General features: G+C 33.5%; 1 pseudogene; it reads left to right on the plus strand.

Annotated features, from left to right (window-relative positions):
• Positions 1-1,041: 1,041 nt before the first annotated feature.
• LOC128594655 (shugoshin 2-like) lies at positions 1,042-3,076 on the plus strand (annotated as a pseudogene).
• The last annotated feature ends 5,125 nt before the right edge of the window (positions 3,077-8,201 follow it).

Here is an 8,201-nt window from a genome sequence, read left to right on the forward strand (position 1 = left end):
TGAACCAAAAATTTAAAACACAATAATAAACTACTTAGAAAACAAAGACTACCAAAACACCAAAATGGCTGGGCTATGAACACATTTAAACTCAGAGATAATTCAAAAACCTTCAACATATTTAATTGTCTGCAAACAAAAAAATAAGCATCAAAATAAGAATCAAAAAGAAGGGGAAAAAACTGGAAAAAAACAAAGAAAATAAACATAAAATGAGAAATTAATACATTTTAAAACAAAATCATAATTTATAAATCAAAACACTAGTTTTTCGAAGAGAAAAAAGATTCCTAACAACTCTAATAAAGTAAAAAGTGGTAGAACTCAGGGAAGGTAAAATTCTTAGCATGAGGAAAGTTAAGATCAATAAAAAGTAGAATGTCATTAAAATTCTCTGCTAACAATGTTTATATTTCAACAAAATCAAAAAGTATAAATTTAAATTTAGTAAATAAACATAAATGGAGAAATAACATTTTAAAACACATTTTTAAAGTTTCTTAAATTTAAAAATAGATAATGTAAGTAATCATCACAAAGAAACTGACAATTATCATGAAACTATTTCCAAAACCAGCTATGAACTGAAGTTGTATAAGCACAATCTTTTCAGTCTTTCACAGATCACCCCCATGCTGTAAGCATTTACTGCACAGAAAAACATATAATTGTCCTATTTATAGAGCTAACAAAAATCCCAATGTCAAAATTTGTATAATAGCCCAAAAGACTATTTCTTGCTTATGTAGAAAACGTAAATTTCCTAAATAAAAGATTAGCAAATCAAATTCTAATGTACTTCTCAGGAGGATGCACAGTTGGCCAACATAAGTCTGCAATCACTGCAGTGTAGCTTTTCTTTGACATTGTTTTTTATTATCCTAGCATTATTTCTAATATTTCAAAGAGGATTCCTGCTCATGGAAGCAGTTTCTGTCAGCTCTTTATCACATTTAATTTCTGTTCCAAGGTTACTAAAATTGAACATGCTTTTCAACACTAGTTTTACCACCATCACTCAATGAGTGCCTGTGAGAGAACATGATCAATGTGAATGTTAAAACAGTAACCAAAATCACTCAGGTAAAGTGCTGGTAAATACAGCTGGGTTTAGAGAGTTTAAACCCAAGCTCCGGCAGCAGCGTAGCACCGAGCTCCCCAAGCTGGTGGTGGTACGCTCAAAGAAGGTAATGGGAGTGCCCAGTGATGGAAACTGGCTCACTTTTTTTACTACAGGAATTAGGAGACATGTGAAAGACACAAGAATTTCAAAGACCACTAAGTTGAATGTTTCTCTTAGTTCAAAAATCAAAGCAAAAAGAACACAACAACTGGGTATCAGCTCAGGCTCTTAGTAGAGAAAAAGAGAATTCTCGAAGAATTATAACTGAAAAGATGCTACTGCAAAAATAAGTGAAGAAAAACTAAATTTTGAGAACACATTTCTTCACCTTAAGCTAACTTGAATAACAAGCTTATAGAAATAGAAGCTCTCACGAATAATATTAATTTGATAACCACAGTTGAAATGAGAATCTTTTCTGAGTTTCATCAGAGTTCCTTTCTACTGTCAGTTAGCAAGAAGAAATGGATTAGTAAACAGTGCCAGCCAACGTGTCTTCCATTTGCAAGAGTTCCATTAACTTCAAATAATATGATGATGACAACAAAGAGAAAATGCAGTGTGACAAAAATATTAAATCAAATACATCATCTGATATTCCCTCTCTTCAATATCAACACAACCTTTATCAACTCAATATAATTTGGAAACATTTCTTAAAGAAAATAATCAGAATGTGTGTGGTTTACATGATTCAGCACATACTTCTATTATAGATGTACTTCCCAAAGAAAGCCATTGTCACTCAGACCAAATTCCAAGAGTTCTCTAATAAGTGAGATAAAAAATGTCTCATCTATCGGCCACACATGGGACAGACGATCTCCCAGTAACATGACCGAAAGAAAGAAGCATAGGTCATCTTGGGAGTCAAATAATCTCTCTGCAGACACTCCCTGGGTGATAGAGTTAGGTCAACAGCAGATTTCAGGTTCACAATTAAATTGGAATAATGACTGACATAAACAATCATATGAATGAAAAGAATACCACAATGCAAAGAAATAGTATCTTCCTGGCTTACCTTCTGAGTCTGTCAGTGAACATAATGTAGAGTATGTGAATCAAGTTCAAGATAATGATAACTTTCAATTGCAGAAAACTGTGTATGATACTGACATGAACTTAACTGCTAGTGAAGTAAATAAAATTGTGACCATGTCAACAGGCACTAACAATAAAAGTAATAAAATATCAAAAGAGTGAGGGGAATGAAAGGAACGAAAACCTTCAGCAAAGTGAAAGATTCAAGCTCTGAAAAAAGGAAAGAAAGATCAAAGAGACAATTTGAAAACAGTTCTGATGTGGATATTAATGAAAATATTGAAAACGGACTAGAACGAAGATGTGCTGTCCTGGATAGGAAAAGGTATTCAGAAGATCCAGATTTTATTTTCAATACCAAACAGCTGACCCAGGCTGACATCCTGAAAAAAATAATCTTTCATAATGATTTTAATCAAGATGACAGGCAAAATACACAATGTAATAAAAAGAAAAAAGAATACATATAACAAATAAGCCAGAAGAAGCATACTCCTTTTTCCAAAGTTTAGATAAATTCCAGTAATTTGATATGGGTCAGAATTCCCTAACTTGTAAAAAAAAAAAAAGGCTTCTAGACAGACATTTGTGATTCATAAGTCACAAATGAATTTCAAACAGCAAATGCTTCCATCAAAGATAATGAAAATTTTTCTGAAACCCAGAATATGCTGGATTTGAATGAGTATGTCACTGATTTGCAACCTACTGAGCAAGATGAACCAAAAACAAATAAGCTTAGGAAAAAAGCAAATTGGAAGACAGAAATAATTTCTGGAATAAATCAAATATATGAGAATAATGATAAAGATGAGTATGGCCTTAAAAAAGGTAATTTTTTCTTCCAAACATAGGAGGATAAAGAAATTATCTCTGGAAACCTAGAAGTTGCAAATGAGTTTCAAATACCTTCTTCTTTTCACCAGAGATAATGGAAACTTACGTGATTGTGAGACCCAAATATATTTATTGGGTCTGCAAAAACAGATCACTGATGTATATTCCATACGGTGAAATTAATCAAAAGTTACTAAGAAGTAGCTCAGTGCCCATAGCTCAGTGGCTAGGGTGTTGGCCACACACACTGTGGCTGGCGGGTTCAAACCTGGCATGGGTCTGCTAAACAGCAATGACAACTACAACAAAAAAATAGCTGGGTGTTGTGGTGGGCTAAATTCACATTGAGGCAAATTGCTTAAGCCCAAGAGTTCAAGGTTGCTGTGAGCTGTGACACTATAGCACTCTACCGAGGGCGACATACTGAGACTGTCTCAAAAAAAAAAAAAAAAGTTACTAGGAAGCTTAGGCAGAAAGTAAATCAGAAGACAAATAATTTCTGAAGTGAGTCATTTAGGTAACAACAAAAATGAGTAACTAACTCTTTCTAACCCAAAAGGATAAAAAGATCATTCCCAGAAACCTAGAAGACACAAGTGAGTTTCAAACACTTGTTCTTTCTACCAAGGAGGGTGGAAATCTATGTGATTGAGACGCAAAATGTTTTGGAAGTGAAAAAGCATGTCATAACATGAAACCTGCTTGTTAGAATGATTCAGAACAGGTAAGAAGCTTAAACAAAAGGTCCTTCAAAAGAGAAATAATTTCTTTAATCAATCAAATATATGAGAATGATGAGAAAGGTGCACATGACCTATAAAAAGGTAACTTTTCTCCAACTCAAAATCATAAAGAAACCACTTTTGAAAATCTACACGTCACAATTTCAAACAGCTGATCTTCCTACCGAAGATAATGAATATTTGTTATTATGAGACCCACAAAAAATTGGATTTGAAAAAGCTTGTCACTAATATGCAACCTGCTGAGCAAAATGAAATCAAATATATAAGTAGCTTAGGCATAAGGTAAATCAGAAGAGACAGAAATAATTTCTGAAATGAACCACTTATATGAGAATAATGATAAAGACACACAATACAAACCAAGAAAGCTATATCAAAGATCTTGATTTTAAAATAAGTAAATCTAAACAAAACTTGAATGCTGAGGGATTATCAGTGGATACTCTACGGAAATCAATAGTAATGAAAAGCAAAGTTGTGATCAAATTTCAAATCCTTACAAACTAGTTAAAAATGCAAGAAAGAATCATCAGGCAAGGCAAAGAACAAATAACAATCTGTTAACTTCGAAATAGGTTTGTTTGACAAACCTATTTGACAAAAGGTAAGAACAAACCTATTTTGCGGTTAACAGATTCTTCAAAGATACCAATCTCCTTAGAAGTTGATTTTAAACATATCACTAAATATATATACTAATGAAGCAGATGCTGATCCAGGAAACCCTGCTGAATTACACAAGACTAAGAAGTAGAGCACTACAACTCTAATAAAAGAGAAACCCATTTTGTGTAAGTGGTAAAAGAAAGAGTGCCAAAAATAAAATAGAATAATAATAGAGAAACCCACTTTGTGTTAAGTGATAAATTAAAAAAACCTCTTTTATCACTTATCAAAAAAGTAGATAAAAAGGAAAAAAAAACAGGAAGACCTTCATAGAGCCTTTCCAGAGAACCATGAACTAATACTTGACACCGTTCAGGGAAAAACAGTAGACTCTGATCAAGCTAATAAGAAAAACAACATTGAGAATGAGGAATGGTATAAATTAAGCCAGACTTGCACACAAAGATGTTTAAATCTCTATCTCAGATATATTCACCTAACACACAAAAATTTTCCTTTGACAATGTTCAAAGAAGGTTCAGTACATTTGAGTATTTCTTCTAGTAAAAATCTGGTAATGAGGGGCGGCGCCTGTGGCTCAAAGGGGTAGGGCGCCGGCCCCATATGCCAGAGGTGGCAGGTTCAAACCCAGCTCTGGCCAAAAACTGCAAAAAAAAATCTGGTAATGAAAGAAAATTATGACCCAGAATGCTCACCAATCTTTCAAGGGAATGATGACATGCGTGAGAAGATGAACAAGATTTCTGGTTGAAACTTAAAATCAACTAGAGAGCACAAAAATCAGCAATAGGTGATAGAACATTATAGGACTTAACAAATATCAGGTTTCTTTCAAATAACACAGCTGAATCTGAAAATAAGTCAGAAGATCTATTTTCAGAGCTGCCAAGCAGAAGAAGAAGATACGTTCCTCTCTGTTGCAAAGAACCAAACCTCAAATATGAGATGAAAAGATGAGGTGAATTTATGAATTCTGGTTTTCCTGAATTCTCAAATCATTAGTCAAAACAGAAATGTAACTAAGATCAAGAATATGAAAACACTTCATGAAAAGTTTGCTTTTCATCTTTTTGGCCTTTTCATGGAGAGCTGATTTGTCTGTTCTTATGTTCAGATATCTGTGCATAAAATAGCTATTTTGTAATATTAAACTTTAAAAATCATTCTGGTTATCACATAACATCTTCCTGGTTATTTAAGCTTCTTTCTACAGACAACAGTTATTAACCTTTTAACCAAATAAACTGTACTAACACTTTTATACTGATTATCTTGTAAAAACAAAAAAAGGACCCTGGGTTTAACAGGATGCTAATAAAAGATAATGGCATGTCTATTTACCAATTAAAGTGGCAATGCTTTGTGGCAAAAGCACAAGCAGTTTACAATTCACTGAAATTGCTGGCTTGATATTTTGCAATTCTTCATAATGTTTTTGGGTTCTAAGTATGTGTGTTACATCAAACTTTGAGGACAAAGTGAGCCTTTATTAATATTATTAGATCAAATATTTCAAATCCATATAATTCATGTCTACGTAAAATGCAAATAATTTTTTTAACTTTTAAAAAATTAATCTACCTGATTCTAGGAGTAAAAAGAGGATTTAATGTTAGAAAACCAATTAACATAAGTTTGTCAACACATCAAATGAGAAAAACTATATGAACATCTTAACAGATGCCCCCAAAATATATCTGACAAAATTCCAAAGCCCTTTCTAACTCAAACTCTTTACAACTAAAAACAGACACTATCTTTCTAGATAAAGACTAACCCCCCCAAAATTCCAAAACCCTTTAAAACTAAAAACAGGCACTATCTTAAAGATAAAGACTAACCCAAAACAGTCAACTTAAAATTAAAATACTATGGACATTCCCATTAAAATGAGAAACAAAACAAGAATGTCTATCATCATTTAACATTGTTCTAAACATTTTGACCAACAAAACATGCAATAAAAATAAGGTAAAATTACTAAAAGAAACATCACCATACACAGAAAATACCAAAGTTTCCTAGAAAACCCAGGCGAAATTACTAAAAAATATACTTGAATTAAGTGACCAGGAAAATGTCAATTTATGGTCAGATAAGACTATAAGCATTACCTTTCAAATCTCTTCAACGTATTTACATCACCACTACCTGATCTTAGTTTGAGCCCCTATTACTGTTTGTCTGGATTACTGCAGCAGGCTCTCAAATTAATTGGCTTTCCCATCTCCAGCCTGTTGAGATGTCACATCGTATGGCCAGCCACAGTGATGTTTCTAAAACCAAATCTGATGTCATTCCTTTGCTTAGAATCTTTTCACAGCTTTCCATGATATTAAAAAAAAAAAAAATCCCTTATCGTGACCTTACATATGTGGCTCTATATAACCAGGCCTTATTAAATGACATTCCTGACACTCTAGCCACAATATCTTTGTCATTCCTCAAACACATCAAAGAGAGCTTGTGCTAAGTATTCACTCTACCTGCAATGCTTTCCTTGAGTCTCACAAGAATGGCTCTTTCTAAAATGTCAGTCACATACTATCTTAAATGTTACTTCTTGAAGAGAAGAGATGCCTTTGAATATGTAATCTAAAGTAGTCACCCACCCACTATCTCATATATCCCTGTTTAAATTTCCTCCATAAAATACAAAATTCATGACCTGATACTTTTCCCTGTTCATGTGTACTATCTCCCACCACTGATGTTACCTCCACAAGAGCAAGAACTTTGTCTTAATAACTGCTCATCTCTAACACTTATATAGTGTCTAACACATAAGAATCACTCTAAACATTTGGATTTTCCTTTTTTCAAGACAAAGTCTCACTCTTTTGACTGGGCTAGAGTGTAATGGTATTATCATTATTCACTACCTCAAACTCCTGGGCTCAAGTGATCGTCCTGCCTCAGTCTTGTAGCTAGGAGTACAGGTATATGCCACCATACCCAGCTAATTTTTCTATTTCTGATACATATGGGGTCTCTCTACCCTCAGGCTGGTCTTGAATTCTTGGTCTCAAGTGATCCTCCCACCTTAGCCTCCCAAAGCACTAGGATTATAGGTGTAAGCCATTGCACCCAGCAAACATTTGGATTTTAATTGTCTGTCATTCTCAACAGAGCATCAGCTCTAAAAAAAATCTCCACAAAAACTATTTTGTTGTTCTAAGACTCTGGCACAGGGAATACACTCAATGAATGAATGAATTCCCTCTCTTTAATCCCTAAGTACTCAAAGATTGGGCAAACTTTTTTAGTGAGCCCAACACACTTTTGACCTATATTGAGCTTGTAGCCAACTAATACTGTGCTAAATAATTTTATATGATTTGTTATAAAATTAGATCTCCTTATCGCGACCCATCCCAAAATTCTACACTTAAATGAAACTGACTTTTTAAGCTAAATGCAGAGCATTAATGAAGTCTGATGGCCTTCGTGAAATTAGCCTTTAAAATACCTTATTCAAATAAATGCAAGTAGCAGGTGAAGAAAAATTAAATCTTTTAAGTCCTAATCCATAAACTGTGTAATAAGCACCTAGCAGAAAAGAGACCTTCCCTAAAGTAGAATTAAAAAACAAAATTTGAAGTACTGCAAAGTTAATCTATCTTGTCAATTGATAGAGAAAGGACCATTCTGTGCCAAAACTTAACAAAGCCACAAAGGATTGTCTCCTAAGGATTTAAGCTAAGATACTGGATCACCATTTGATTATCCAAGAGTTTATTCATTAACTATGACACAGAGTACCTAGATGCTAGTTTGTGGGCACTCTAAATATCTAATTATTTCAAACAAAAGGCTACATTTTA

This window comes from Nycticebus coucang, chromosome 9 (genome assembly GCF_027406575.1).
Source record: "Nycticebus coucang isolate mNycCou1 chromosome 9, mNycCou1.pri, whole genome shotgun sequence".
Lineage (NCBI taxonomy): Eukaryota > Metazoa > Chordata > Mammalia > Primates > Lorisidae > Nycticebus > Nycticebus coucang.